Source organism: Balaenoptera ricei, chromosome 15 (assembly GCF_028023285.1).
Source record: "Balaenoptera ricei isolate mBalRic1 chromosome 15, mBalRic1.hap2, whole genome shotgun sequence".
NCBI lineage: Eukaryota > Metazoa > Chordata > Mammalia > Artiodactyla > Balaenopteridae > Balaenoptera > Balaenoptera ricei.
This window is the reverse complement of record NC_082653.1, coordinates 87,955,338-87,970,517: the sequence shown is the minus strand read 5'-3', so window position 1 is coordinate 87,970,517 and position 15,180 is coordinate 87,955,338.

Here is a 15,180-nt window from a genome sequence, read left to right as displayed (position 1 = left end):
CTTAAGCAGCCATCACAACAGTGGTGAGCACGTACTGAGGCCGGCTAGTGGGACCACGTTAGAGTCCAGGGGCAGCTGGGCTGAAGCACTAGAGACCAGGTGGCTTAGAGCTCAGACGTTCATTCCCTCCCAGTTCCGGGGGCCAGAAGCCTGAGATCAGGTGTCCCAGGGCCGCGCTCCCTCCAAAGGCTCCGGGGGAGGGTCCCTCCTGCCTCTTCCAGCTCCTGGGGGCCCCGGGCTCCTGGGCTGCATCCTCCACCTCTGCTCTGCCTTCACAGGCCTCCTCCCTGTGGGGCTCTGTGTCACCCTTCTTGTAAGGACACCCATCATGGGATTCAGGGCCCACCCTCCATCCAAAGGTCACACTCGGAGGTCCCGGCTGGACTTGGATTTGGGGACACCATTCACCCCACTACAAACACTCTCCCAGCCACGCGTGGGCAGGGGTGCTTGTTACCCTCGATTTATAAACAGGAAATGAGACTCACAGAGAAGCCAGGTGTTCGCACCGTGACCCCTGCAGCTGGGTCCACTTCTGGGGCCCAACCTGGGGCCGCAGGGGTGGCCCGGGGACATCTGACCGTCCGCTGCTGCCACTTTCCCACAGAAGCCGAGCTCCCTGAGTGTGAAGAATCTGGTCCCCCAGCTGTGCTCCCCGGCCGGCCTGGAGCTGGGCACTCCCACCCGAGGATGGCAGCAGAGGCCGGGCTGAGCGCCCAGGCCCTCAAGGAGCACCGAGAGCATTGCCCTCACTGCGGCCACCCGGTGCTCCAAGGCTGGGACCGCGAGGGCGGCAGCGGCCACTCTTCCCCCCACCCTCTGGAGGACGTGGCCCTGGACTTCAGGGACCCCAAGCCCAGCGTCACCCCGGAGGCCAGCCCAGCAGACAGGAGGTGGCCGCACGCCAGCCCCGGCAAGGACCGCTCCGTGGAGAGGAAGGCCGGGGGAAGCGGTCACCCTCCCTCACCTGGGGCGTCCAGCTGGTGGGTGCTCTGGTCCCAGGGGTCCAGCCAGAGCAGCAGAGGGGGAAGGTCCGGGACTGATCTCAACGAAGTTATGGTGGGTGTGGGAGGACCCAGGATGCAAGGGAGAGAGAAGAGAGCCAGGGCCCCCACCTGCACCTTCACTGTGACCATTTCGCCCGCCTTCTGACCTGAAGCCACGTGTGTACATATTGTGTGTGGTCATCATCCCAGGGGAAATGCAGTTTTGTGATCTGGGTCTTTTCCCGTAACATTATTTCATAAATATTCATGCACCTACACAGTATTTGCATTTTAACTTCAAAAAAGGCACATTACTTGATTCTGAAACACATCAGCTAAATTACAGTTGTGTGAGAGGTTAGTTGTTAAGCGCTGACGACCATGAGAGGTGCCTTTCCTCCCCATGTCTGGCACTGGGCCCTCCGTCATATCTGCAGAGGGATGACCCGACACACGCGATTCCATTCGTGGCCACTTTGTGGGTTTCTGTTCCCCGTTAAATGGCCACATAGGTTATCTTTCATTTTTGACTATCACACACGATGCTCACGCATCTCTGTGGGAACGGTTTTCATTCTGAGTTACTTTCTTGGGATATTAGACAGTGTCGACCTGTGGAAAAGTCTCAACAAAATAGGATTACGCAAAAGCAGAGAGCAGGGCTTCCCTGGTGGCGCAGGGGTTGAGAATCTGCCTGCTAATGCAGGGGACACGGGTTCGAGCCCTGGTCTGGGAAGATCCCACATGCCGTGGAGCAACTAGGCCCGTGAGCCACAACTACTGAGCCTGCGCGTCTGGAGCCTGTGCTCCGCAGCAAGAGAGGCCGCGACAGTGAGAGGCCTGCGCACCGCGATGAAGAGTGGCCCCCGCTTGCCACAACTAGAGAAAGCCCTCGCACAGAAAAGAAGACCCAACACAGCCAAAAATAAATAAATAAATAGAAACCCTTCTTTCTAAAAAAAAAAAAAAAAAAGGCAGAGAGCACATGGCAGAGTAAAAGTGACCACAACGGTGTGGAATGATGTTCGCCTTGGGGAGGGGCCAGTTTCACACGGAGATGGTCTTCGCTGGGAGGGGTTTCTTTCTCACTGTCTGCTTGGTTAAATAAACTGAGAGTAAGGGAGCAGGCTACTCCTGGGCACGTTGGCTGGTGGCCAGGGGGCTGACAGAGCTCCACTCTGCCTCTGCTGGCCACACCCCGAGCCCTACTGGACACAGAGTGGGCATTTGCTGATTCAAATAGAAATGACTCTGGTGATCCCTCAGTGGAACCGAAGGTGGGACAGTACCAGGGAGCAGAAGGTGGGTGTACTGGTCGGGGGTCTCCCGAGAAACAGGACCAAAGGAATATGTGTGTATCTTTGTACACACACACACACACACACACACACACACATGCCAGCCAGCAGAGCTGAAGTTTCAGTTCAAGTCCAAAGGCAGGAAAAAGCCGATGGCCCAGCTAAAGGCAGTCAGCAGGGGGAGTCTCTCTGACTCAGTGGGAGAGTCAGCCCTTTTGTTCTATTCAGGCCATCAACTGATTGGATGAGGCCCACCCCACTAGAGAGGGCAATCTGCTTTACTCGGTCTATGGGTTTAAATGGTAACCATCACAGTGGGTTTAGATGAGAACTCCCTCCATGGGGCGGGTGGTTGAGAAAGGAAAAGTGGGGGGACAAAAACCTACAAGAGCATCATTCATTCATTCATTCATTCTTCTTTGTGGGTTGAAGGAGAACGTTAGCAGTGGTTCTGCCCATGGTGTTCACTGAGGTACCCATGTACTGGCACACAGTAGGTGTTAATCAGTGCATGGCTGCAGCTCAAAATGACCTTGACACTTCCTTCCTTGCCTACCTGCTCCCCACGCCCTGTGAGTTTTCCCTGCAGTCAACAGAAAAGCTCCAGCCGCCCTCCGTGGAGCACGTGACTGAGAGCCAGCCGCCCGCTGCGCTTCTTCAGCTGTCAAAGTCGCTGGGAAAGAGCTTTCTCCCTGCCATCCCTCCAGCCTCTAAGATGAAACCCAGCCTCAGTTTCCATGCAGGTACAGGATCGATAAAGGAAAATAGCAAGTTGGGGTTTTTCTGTATTTTAAGACTCTGCCCCTCCTCTCAAATGTAAATCCTTGGAAGGTGTGACAGTCTGGGCTGTTATCAGTTTTCTGCTCCTTGATGTGAGTGAATTTCAGGTTTTCTTAGGCAGCGAAGTAACAGGTGTGGTGCCGAGAGAGAGGACTTGTTACCACTGCTTAACCAGGAGGTTAAGTCTGCCGTGATCACCCCTCCCTAACTCCAATCACTGAAGTCGATACTTCTATATCCTCTAGAGATAAGCCCCATGGAATGTGTTTGTATCGATGATTTTGAAAGGAGTTCGCTTTCCCCTGCATTTTGTTACGAAATTCCTGACACTCAGAAGCAGAGTTAGCACGCGGCCTCCAAGGCAGCCGCCATCACCTAAGATACTCTGGCAGTTTTGTTTTGTGGTCTCTGCACATTCTCATTTGGTCATTTGTTATTGGTTTTCCTGGAGGTGTTTCGAGAAAATCCCAGATCGTGTCATTTCACCTATAAATATTTCAAGAGCTCTCTCTAAGGGATAGTAGAGTATTTGTTACGTGTCACAGCTAGAAAAATTAAGGCAATTCCCTAGTATCATCTGATGTCCCATCCACGTACAGAAGAAATCAGCCTTTTCCGATGAGAGTAAGCAGTCTGTAACTGGCCCTCTCAGTTGGCAGGAGAGGGTACACGTCTTCGTTGGGACCAGGCTGAGCCCTGGCCCCTGGGAGTTGCCAAGCCTTCCTTGGTGGGACCCCCTTCCCTCTGTCTGCCCCGTGGGGGGCAGAGTTCTCAACTCCACAACTGTGTGTTCCTGTGATGGAAAAGTCGATGGTCCTTCCAGATCCACAGCCCAGCTGGTTCAGAGAGATAAACTGAGGCCCAGAGAGGGGAGGTGACGTCTCCGGGGTCACAGTGTGTGGTGATGGCACAGCCAGGATTGGTGGCCCGCATGTCCCTTTCCCTGAGCCTGCCACTTCTGTTAGGAGAAAGAACACATTTGGACTTGGCAGGTGTGCAGTGGGGCCTGCAGGTCTGTGTCAAAACAGGCCTCCCCGGGGAGCCCGAGAATCATGCGCTCACGGTGTCTGCACAGAGGCCTGGGCTCCCTGGGCAGAGACCCTGGGGTTCCGATCTGATGGCTTGTTCACAGTTAGGGTCACGGTGTGGTGGGTCCCGCATCCTCGCCCTGGGGGTATCGCGTCTGGGGGTGCAGAGATGAGCCGCGGCCTGGGCGCATCTGAGAGCGGGAGGAGCAGCCAGTGGGTGTCGGGGAGGGGCACGTGTGTTGCCTCATTTATCATCCTCAACAACCCTACCGAATAGGTGCCCATTTCACAGAAGGATAAACACGGAGCAGAGAGGAGGACGGAGCTCGCGGGCCACGCGCACGCCTTTGGGGGCCGCCCGGCCCGGCCCTCTGCGCCCTGAGTCCCCAGGAGCTCCTGCACCTTCACTCTGGCTCCCATCCTGGGCCAAGCGTGAGGCAGGTCTCCCCTAAGGTCCACCCAGCTCGTGTGGGGAGGGGAAACGTTCTAAAACCCTTCCGAAGAGAGGTTCGGTTCCTCTGCCTGAGGAACTCTTTTCCCCCCAATTATATAAGAGCAACTGAATTAACATCTAGAGCAGCTTAGAATTTTCATCCCTAAAGCAGAGGTTACAGACGGGCAAGTCACAGACCAGACCCAGCCCCCTGGGCTGGGAGGAGCCTGATTGACCAGCAGCACATTCTAGATAATGTGAAATAAAGTGCAGGCGTACTCAGGTGGCTCCCTCCTCGCCACCTTCAGGTCCCCACTCAGCAAGGCCCCCCCCCGACCCCGGCCGCGCCATTTCAAACTGCGACCGTGGGGCGTATCCCCAGCGACGGGACTGCAGACGGAGCTTCTGGTTTTGTTCATCGTCTTCCCCCCGTGGGTCTATAGGTCCGTGAGCGCAGGGGTGTTTGTTGGTCTCAGTCACTGCTTTGTGCCCAGTAATTACAGCAGATGCCCAGTAAATAGCCGTCGAGTGGACGGATGAATGGATGGGTGGGAGTGACCCTGAGCAGAGACCTGGGGAAGTGGGCACCCGACCCAACCCGGGCAGAGACCCCCTTCTCTCCCCGCCACCCCTCCCTTGCTTCCTTCCTGTTGATGATGACATCTGATTAAACTGTTCAGGGAACCCAGAAAATCCTCTCACTGCCATGTCAAGGCCCCCTAAGAGCAAGGAGGGAATAGAGGGAGGAAAGAGGGAAGAGCTTGGTTGAGGAGAAGGGAGAGGGGCCAAAAGCCAGAGGGGGAACGTTCCAGAAAGGCCCGAGCTCAGGAGCTCACAGGAGACATAACCCCTCGCAGGGCTGTGGGAGAGTAAAGGGGTAACTTCAGTAAAGAACCGGCACGTAGTAGGTCTGAACGTGGTGCATCAAACACTCATTATTTAGTTTATTTCCAGGATGCACTGGGTGGTCCCTGAAAATAGTAATAATCTCTTCTGTCCGGTTCACTGTTTAGATGAAAACACGCTGCACGTGCCGGAGGCCAGCTGCACCTTCCGCAGCGCCAGCAGGCAGAGCAGCGCGGGCCCGAGCAGGGCGCCCCTCCTGCCCCGGGACGTCGAGGTCAGTGCCTGCCTCCCCACCGCACACACGCCCTCAGCTGTCAGGGCAGCGAGAGCAGAGCGTGAGTGCCTCAGACGTGACCGTCACCACACGCCCTACCACCGGAGGAGCTGTGCCGCCACTGCACCCGCGCCTCCCGCTGAGGAGACTGATGGCAGCGCACGTGTGCCTCACGCGCGACGGGTGCCACAGGCCCCTTCACCTGAGGGGGGATGAGCGCACCTGTACCTGAGACCGGAGTGCTCACCACATGTCCCCTCACCTGAGGAGGATGTGACAGCGTACATGTGTCCCTTACACGATGGTTCACCACACGCCCCCTCGTCTGACGAGGCTCAGACATCAGCACACGTGTCCCTCAGACGTGATCAGTCGCCACGTGTACCTCAGTTATGGCTGGTACCACACGACGCCACACCCGTGGCGCTGTGACATCGGTGCACGAGTACCTCAGACGTGACAGTTCACCAACGTCCCCTCATCTGAGGTGGTGTGACACGTGCACGTGTACCTCACGTGACCGCTGCCACGCACACCTCCAACTGGGGAGGCCATGATAGCAGTGCACCTGCCCCTTAGGCGTAGCCCGTCACCACGTGTGTCCTCTCTCGAGGAGGCGGTGACAGCTGGCACGTGTACCTAAGACGTGAGTGGTCACCGCACGTCCCTCACCAGCGGAGCAGCGACAGCGGGGCATGAGCACCTCAGACGTGACAGTTCAGACAAGTCCCCTCACCTGAGGCGGTGTGACACCAGACACCCGTCCATCAGACGTGACAGAAACAACACAACCCTTCACCTGTGAAGGCAGTGACAGCAGCGAACGTGCCCACAGACGTGACCCTTAACAAAAGTCTTCTCACCTGGAAAGGCTGTGACAGAGTGCAGTTGTAGCTCAGATGTGACCGACACCACAGGGACCATCACCTAAGGAGGCTGTGACAGCGTGCACATGTCCTTCAGCAGTGGCCGGTCACCACGTGTCTCCTCACTTGAGGAGGCTGTGACAGTGTGCACATTCACCCCAGACCTCATAGATATAAACGGCGTCTTCACCTGAGGGGTGTGTCGCTGCATGCCCCTTCCCCTCAGATACGACCGATACCACAGCTCTCCTCACCTGAGGAGGCTATCACTGAATTGCACGTGTTCCTCACACGTGACCAATCACCACATGTGTCCTCACTTGAGCACGCTGAGAGAGCTTGCACATTTACCTCAGAACTGACTGAGACCACAGGCCCCTTTACCTGAGGAATGCACATTGACCTCAGACCTGGCAAATCACCACATGTCTCCTCACTTAAGGAGGCTGTGGCAGCATCACCTTTACCTCAGACGCGACCTTTATGAAAAGCTTCCTCACTTGACGAGGCTGTTGCAGCGTTGCACGTGACTCTCAGACACGACCAGTCACCATACGTCTCCTCACCTGACATGGCTGTCACAGTATTGCAGGAGTAGTTCACACTCAATGAGTCACATTGTGTCTCCTACTCGAGATTGTCACAGCACGGACACATGTGACGAGGCACCACTTGTCTCCTCCCTTAAGGAGGATGTGGCAGCATGCACATTTACCTCATACTTAACTGATATACAAGGCTTTTCACCTGAGGAGGCTGTGAGAATAGTGCACATATCCCTCAAATGTGCCCAGTCAGAAGAGGACTCCTCACCTGAGAAGTCTGTGACAGCACGCACAGTTACCTCAGAACTGACCGATCACCACACTCCTCCTCACCTCTGGATTCTGTGACAGCGTGCATATTTACCTCAAACACTACTGTTACTATAGGTCCCCTCACCTGAGAAGGCTATTGCTGAAGAGCAAGTGTTCTAAGAAAACGTGACCGGTTACCACAGGTCTCCTCACTTGAGGAGGCTGTGACACTGTGCACATTCACCCCAGACCTCATAGATATAAACGGCATCTTCACCTGAGGAGGCTGTCACTGCATGCCCCTTCCCCTCAGATACGACCGATACCACAGCTTTCCTCACCTGAGGAGGCTATCACTGAATTGCACGTGTTCCTCACACGTGACCAGTCACCATGTGTCTCCTCCCCTGAAGAGGCTGTGAACAGCACGCACATTTACCTCAGAATCGTCTGATCCCACACTCCCCTCAAACTGCGAGTCTGCGATACCGGTGTACGTGTCCCTTCGTCACGACCAGTCACCACGTGCCCCCTCCTTTGTGGAGGCTGCGTAGTATGCCCGTGGGCCTCACAGGTAACTGCTCACCACGCTCCTGTCAACGGCGGAGCTGTGACCGTGACCGCAGCGCACGCGTACTTGAGACGTGACAGCTCGCCACACGTCTCCTCACCTGAGCTGGCGTACGGCACGCACCTGTAACTCGGAGTCGAGCGACACCACACGCCCTTCTGCTGAGGGGGCTGGGACAGCAGTCCCCGTGTCTCTCAGACATGAGCGCTCGTCGCACATCCCCTCGTCTGTCACGGGAAGGCCGCAGCGCGTGGACCTCCCACGTGACTTCGCTTTTGCCTCCGTAGCCTTTTTGGCCGCTGACTGCTTCCGTGGACAGCACAGGTCTAGAACCTGATGAAAGTCAGGCACCCTTGTTCTTTCACTCAGAAGCAGGTTTGCTTGTTTTATTTAACTCCTAGCCAAACCTCTTCCCAGCAGATTTGTAATGTTCCGAATTTGTCAGCCCTATCAGGAAATTACGAGTGTACCATAATATTGGGTGTCCTGCGTGTTAACCTTAAAACACGAGACATGTTTGTCACTGTGCCGATGGCCCTCCATTTCTTCCTCTTCCCCCTTTTTTTATTGTCTTGTTTTTGTATCTTGAAGCAAGGACACCCATGTGTCTGGGTATCTGATCAATCCCAGCGATGGCTTAAGTCACATTAGCACCCACGTTCATGTCCTCCTCGCCCCAGCTTATGAGGCCCGCGTTGCCTGAATACTTTCTGGGAATAGGAAACTCCCTCTGACATCGTGGCACCATTTTCTCACTACTGACCCAACATACAACCAAGCTGTCCGTAAGGATGTGTATAAATCAGCATTCGGCTTAAAGACCACCAGGAATTGCTGGCCCTATGCGGGAAGTTCTTCCTTATGTCTAACCCTCGTCCCTCTTGCTGTACCTTTAAGCCATTCTTTTAAGTTACTGTTTCAGAAAAGGTTAAGAGTCTCCCATTTTATGCCCTTCTCTTTAAGTGTTCTTGGGGAAACGGTGTCAAAGGTGTTTACAAGCGTTGTGGCCAGAAGCTCCCAGACCAGAGTAGGGTGAGTAACAGCCAACTGTGCATAGTTGATTTAAACAATTGTTTCTTTAAATGTGAGCGATGGGAAATATTCCACAAGGATTCCCTCGTCCTAATGGCATGTGTTCACCATAGTGGAGACCTTGGCTGAAGGGGTCCTGGGGGACAGGCCTGGTGTTAGGAGAGGAGCAAAGGCCAGGACAGACTCAGCAGCAAGGCCCCAGGTCGGGGAGGTGAAGTCCCACGGGGCCCAGAAGGTTGCCGGGGCGTGGGCAGGGCTGGAAGGGGCGGGAGTCCACACCGGTCTTGAACTGAGTCTGGCAGGAAACTGAGGCCGAGGCCCAGGCGTCCACCCCAGGCAGGGACCAGCCAGCCACCCTAGCTGGGACTCTGGCTTTGCTCTAAGGTCTTCCCATCCCCCCCGGGGTCTACAGACAGCGGAGGCTGACGTCACAGCCCACTGCCCCCCAGCCACCCCCGCAAGCACCGGGGCGGCAGCGCCAGGAGGCCAAGAAGACCAATGTAAAGCCGGCGGCAGGCAGAGCAGGCAGACGGGGGCGAGCAGGCTGGAGAGCATAATCTCGGGTACCGGGGTCTCTCTGCCCCGAAGTTGGGATTTGAGAGACAGGGGCTCTGGCAGGGATGCTTCTGGGGCAGCCCGCCCCGTGCCCAGCCTCCTGCGGCCCTCTGCACCAGATCCGGCGGCTGCCTCGTAACCGTCTCACCACCCACCTTCAGCAGAGGGAGCCCTTCCCAAAGGCCTCAGGCCTTTCTTGGGGCCATTCCCGATCATGGGCGCTCTTCCCAGGATCACCCCACGCCATGGTTTCTGCTCTGGGAGCACATTCTCTACGGGCTGGGACAGCAGGGTATCGCCCCGCAGGTCAGGCTCAGGCTGCGGAAGCCACTGGGGTTACCGGCATGTCTGCTGGTGAGAGGCAAGGAAGACTGTCCCAACCCCCAGGTAATAGCTGAGGTTCTCCAGAGAAAGAGAACCAAAGGGGTGTGTGTGTGTGTGTGTGTGTGTGTGTGTGTGTGGACACAAAACAGGGAGGGAAAGAGAGAGAGAGAGAGACTGAGATGCACCTGAGGAAACCGGCTCACGTGGCTGTAGGAGGAGGCAGGTCTGAAATCTGCAGGGCTGGCGGGAGACCCAGGGGAGACCTGACGCTGCAGCCTGGAGTACAGGCCAGCTGCAGCAGAGTTCCCTCTTCAGGGGCTCCCCCAGGGGACCTCGGGCTTTTTCCTCTTTCCACATTCAGCTGATTGCATGAGGCCCACCCACATCATGGAGGGTCATCTGCTGCCCTCAAAGTCTACTGATTTAAGGGCTTCCCTGGTGGCGCAGTGGTTGAGAGTCTGCCTGCTAATGCAGGGGACACGGGTTCGAGCCCTGGTCTGGGAAGATCCCACATGCCGCGGAGCAGCTGGGCCCGTGAGCCACAACTACTGAGCCTGCGCGTCTGGAGCCTGTGCTCCGCAACAAGAGAGGCCACGATAGTGAGAGGCCCGTGCACCGCGATGAAGAGTGGCCCCCGCTTGCCGCAACTAGAGAAAGCCCTCGCACAGAAACGAAGACCCAACACAGCCAAAAAAATGAATAAATAAAATGTTCATTTAAAAAAAAAAAAGTCTACTGATTTAAAAGTTAATCTCATCTACAAAATACCTTCCCAGCAACATCTAGACTGGCGTCTGACCAAACATCTGGATACCGAGGGCCTGGCCGGGTTGATGCACACAATGAACGCTCTTGCTTCACAAGCCCTGGCCAGCCTGAAGAGGGACACTGGTCACTGCACACAGGGGCTCCCAGGGAAACACCAGAATGCTCTCCCGTTCCCATGGCCTACCCATCCCCCACTGCGATCTCAGGTCCCTCTCAACACCCCAGAAATGCAGAGAGGAAAATGTTGCTAGTTGTCGGGAACAAGATAGAATTGTCAGGGTACATGAAACCAGCCATGTAAATGGGGAACCCAAAAGTAGAGGTTCCATTTGCATTAGGATTGAATAAGCTTCAGTCATTTTTTCAAGACAGAAAAAAGAAAATCAAAACACAAAACCAGAAAAACGCTGAGCGCCGTCCTGTGTGGGCTGGCTCATCACCTTCTTTGGTTGTGCTTTTGGCACTTGAGGCAGTTTTCAAACTGGTGGCCTCATCCCTCACTTTCAGGGGCCGCCTTGTTTGGAGGTCGTGGGGATCAGCCACACCCCCTGGTGGCAGGAGCCACCCTGGGCAGAGCACGTCACGGAAGGGAGGTGGCAGCCTTCATGTCTCATGGCCCTAGCGGGAGGTGGGGCGTCTTTGCCCTTGTGTGTGCCTGGCACGTGGCAGGCACCCCACGAGTGTGTGAACTGCACCCAGAAGGCCGTGACCTGGCCACCTCCTCGTAATGCCTGCTGTCGAGGAAGACATGTTAGGGGCTTCCTCGAAGCCATGTTTTCCTCTCTTGAGGAGTGTGTGGAGGTGGAAACGTGGGTCCCATTTATCTTCAGGGCCTCTGCCGGCTGCTTTCTGCAGATCTGCTGTGTGGCCACCGTCCACTGCCCACTTCCCTCACCTGGAGGGAAGTGCCGAGGCCACAGTGGGGTGGGATGCCTTCTGCTTTCCTGTCCTGGCCCCAGAGCCTGGGAAGGGCAGAAATTGCTGATTGCTCCCTTTTATCTGCTCTTTTTCTTCCATGATAATAGAACCCCAACTTTTAGCTGGCCACAGCTCCCAAAATACTCTGCTTCCCAGCTCCCTTTGCAGCTGTGTATGGCCCCATGACTAAGTTCTGATCAACGGGATATAAACCAGAAGTGGCTGCTTCCAGGACTCTTTATCATAAAGGATAATTAGTAAGTTCCTCTTACCTCTTTTCTTCTTCACTTCCTCAATCCTGCTGCCTGGAATTTGAATGTGATGGTTGGAACTCTAGCCACCATCTTGGGGCCATGAGGGCAAAGGCCACACCCTACAGAGGATGGAGTGGGAAGTTGGAAGGAGACTGGGTCCTCAGGGAGCAGAGATGTCTCTCAGCATTGTTATTACATCCTACCACCAGACTTTAACCTGAGAGAGAAATAAACATCCATCCAAAGCCACTGTGGTTGGTGCCCCTCATCCCAAGTGACACATAAGGGGAAGCTCAGGCAGTTGGCAAGTCATGGCTGGAGAAGATCCTGGTGCTTTTGTGGAGTGACTGCGGGCGATTAGAGATGGCAGCGTGGTGGTGCAAGGCCGGTCTTTCTACACTCTGTCTTGAGTCAGGTGAGAAAGTTGGCCAAGAAAGAGAGCTGGTGGATCTCGGGGGTAGGGTCTTCACTGTGAGGCTGTGGAGTGGCCCACGCATTAGAAGTTGCAAACTTGTCTTTCCCCAATTACCAACACGTGCAAACCTGGGCCCACCGTGCCATGCACGCATTTTGGAGCTGTTCGTTCTCTTAACCAAATTTGTGGCATCAAATTGCCTTCGATGGCCCCACCCGGAGCCTCCTCCTCCCTCGTCCAGCGCACGATGGGTGCCTGGATGGGCAGCCTCCTTGGCGTGGCCGCCCCGCTCTGCGCTGGGGGCTGTGTCCACGGCTGCAGCTCTGGAGCCCCTCGCACTGCTCTCTGAGTTTCAGGTTTTTTCAGCTGTACAATGGGGACGTGATTGAGACCGAGCCCTGCAACGTGGCAGAGCTGCATTCCATGCTTGCCTTACACGTAGGACAAAGTCAGGGGGGCTCGACATTACCCTTGAAAACCTCTCACATCACCTACGTGGCGCCGCACTCATTTTGCTTGAAAGGCCGGCCCTTTAAGGTAATGCAGCAGACGTGACTCAGGAAGGCAGCAAAGGAGGTGTGGGTGTTCCAGCAACTTTAAGAGAACTAGCAGGTGCTATCGGGGACTGGTGCTTTGACGGAGGACGTGTGATGACCTCTGAACTGCCCCCCACGCCTGTGGCGTGGACCCTATCCTGGGACCTCACCCAGGTCCTGGCATCTTGTACAGGGTAGAGGCTGAACGTGCAAACGAGGTGACTCCACTGGGAACGTCCTGTGATTATCACTGTGGTTGTTCTGAGGCTTCGTTGCAAGAGGAGAGAGATGGGCAAGGAAGTAGAGCCCTTTGGCAAATGGTGGAGAGGACTAGCCGAGTTTTCCCGGGGAGGAGAGGCAGAAGGTCTGGGTGGCCCAAGTGTAGGGAGTGAGCGCCCCAACTTGGAGGTGTGCCAGCAGGATGAGCCCCCTCGTTGAGAGCATCTTGTTGGTGACAGAAGCCAGCAGGTGGCAGGAGGTTTAACATCTCGCGGGCTCCTTCCTGAGAACAGCTCATTCCAATGCTGCGACGAGGCTCGTCCTTTCTGGTTTTGCGTAGCTCATCCTGTGTGTGGATCACCCAGACTCAGCCAGTGGCTTCCTCTCCAGGGGTCCCCAGGCTTCCTGCCTGTACCCCCAGGGTAGCCTTGAGCACCTCGATTTGGGGGGCTGGGTTTTGCTCTTCCAGCTTCTCAAGCCAGACCAGGGTCCCCTCTCCCTTCCCTTTGGGGGCTCTTGCTGCCCCCAGAACGAAATGTAGCCTCTGTGGCATCTGGGCCCTACTGGCCATTCCAGCGGCCAGGAGGGTAAAGCAGAAGGTGTCAGAGAGGGTTTGCCAGGATTGGGGGGTGGGGGGAGGTGCAGGGACCTGGCGTGGTGGACCCCTGGGGTGAGGGTACCCACTTACAGCACCTCTGACGCTCACACCTCCAGCCTGCACCCCTTTCCCTGAGTTCCAGATGCAAACATCCAACTGTTGCCCTGATGGGTGTGCTGTCACTCTGCACACAGAATACCAAGTTCACAAAATTCGCTCCCCAAACTGTTCTCCTCCGGGTATAGTGGCACCACCACCCACTCAAATGCCCACCTAGAAATCGGGCATCACCCTCGACCCCTCCCTCCCCTTCTCCCTCCATCAGCCTACCCTCTCCATTTTGTCCCCCCTTTCCCAAATCTCTCTCGATCATCCTTTTCCCCCCATCTCCTTTCCTACCACCATCTGAACCTAAGGCACCATCATCCACGTCAGGACCACTGCAGTGCTTCCCAGCCGGTCTCCCAGCAGAAATGCCGTTAGGGGCCAGCACTCCGCACACACCTTTCCTCTCATTATGTGTAAACACTGTGGGAAACGGGGTCGTTATTTCACACCTTATACAGATAAGGGAACTGAAGCTCGGGGAGGCTGGGAGACCTGCCACGTTCACAGTGCTGCGTTGTAATCGCCTTAGCATCTGGGGTGGGTTCCGACCACTTCTGCATTACTCCATACCACCCACAAGACGTCTGAAACAGAAACACGGCAGTGAGGCTGGGATGGGGCTGAGGGTGCATGAGCTCAGATTCATCAGGAAGGTTCATCTGTCCGTTCTCCTGGATTATCTTATCACCTGCAAAGAAGGTGAGTGGAATTTGCACTTCTCATACCTCTTCTTCTACTACTTCTTCTTCTTCTTTCCCTTACCCTGTTGATGTTCACAAGGATTCAGCGCCCACAAGTAATCAGAATCTCCTAGCTGCCCCTAACAGGGGCAGCTGACATTTCCTGGCCCAAGCCACAGTTACGTCTATCTTTTTCCGTTGCAACACTGCTTATGAAAGCAGAAATAGTTGTAGTCGGTACGGGACATCATGATAAGCTAAATCATGGAGACTGGGCCAGGCTGTGGTCAGCCCTTGGGAGGCGGTTGCCTTTGCAAAGGGGCCCAGGGGTCCTGAAGGTGGGCCGCAGTCAACGACGCTGCTGTGGGGAAAGATGGCCAGCTGGGGTCCACCAGCTTGAAGCAGCTCGGGGACTGGAAGAGGGGAGACGAAAGTCACAGTGGACCGGAGCTGGTCTGCTCACAAATCCCTCATAGCAGGTGCCCTTTCGTCAAGGAGGTCACTGGGGTGCAGTGGAGCTCTGGCTCTGGAGCCCCAAATTTGGCTTCCAGCCCCAACTCTGTCACTTACACAGCTGTGTGTCTTTGGCTAGTTGGTGAACTTCACTGAGCCTCGGCTACCCTCTAGGTAAATGAGGTAATATGTAGCTATTTCAGAGACGGTAAGTAAAAATGTAGGTTGTTAATGTAAGAACTGGCTTTTCTTTTAATTGAGGTGAAATTGACTTAAGATAAAACCAACCCTTTTAAAGTGAACACTTTGGTGGCATTTAGTACATTTGCCGTGTTGTGCAACCACCAACTCTATCTGGTTCTAAAACATTTCATCACCCCAAAAGGGGGCCTGGCCCCATTCTGAACTTGCTCCGCCTTCCTTCTCCCCACTCCCAGGGAA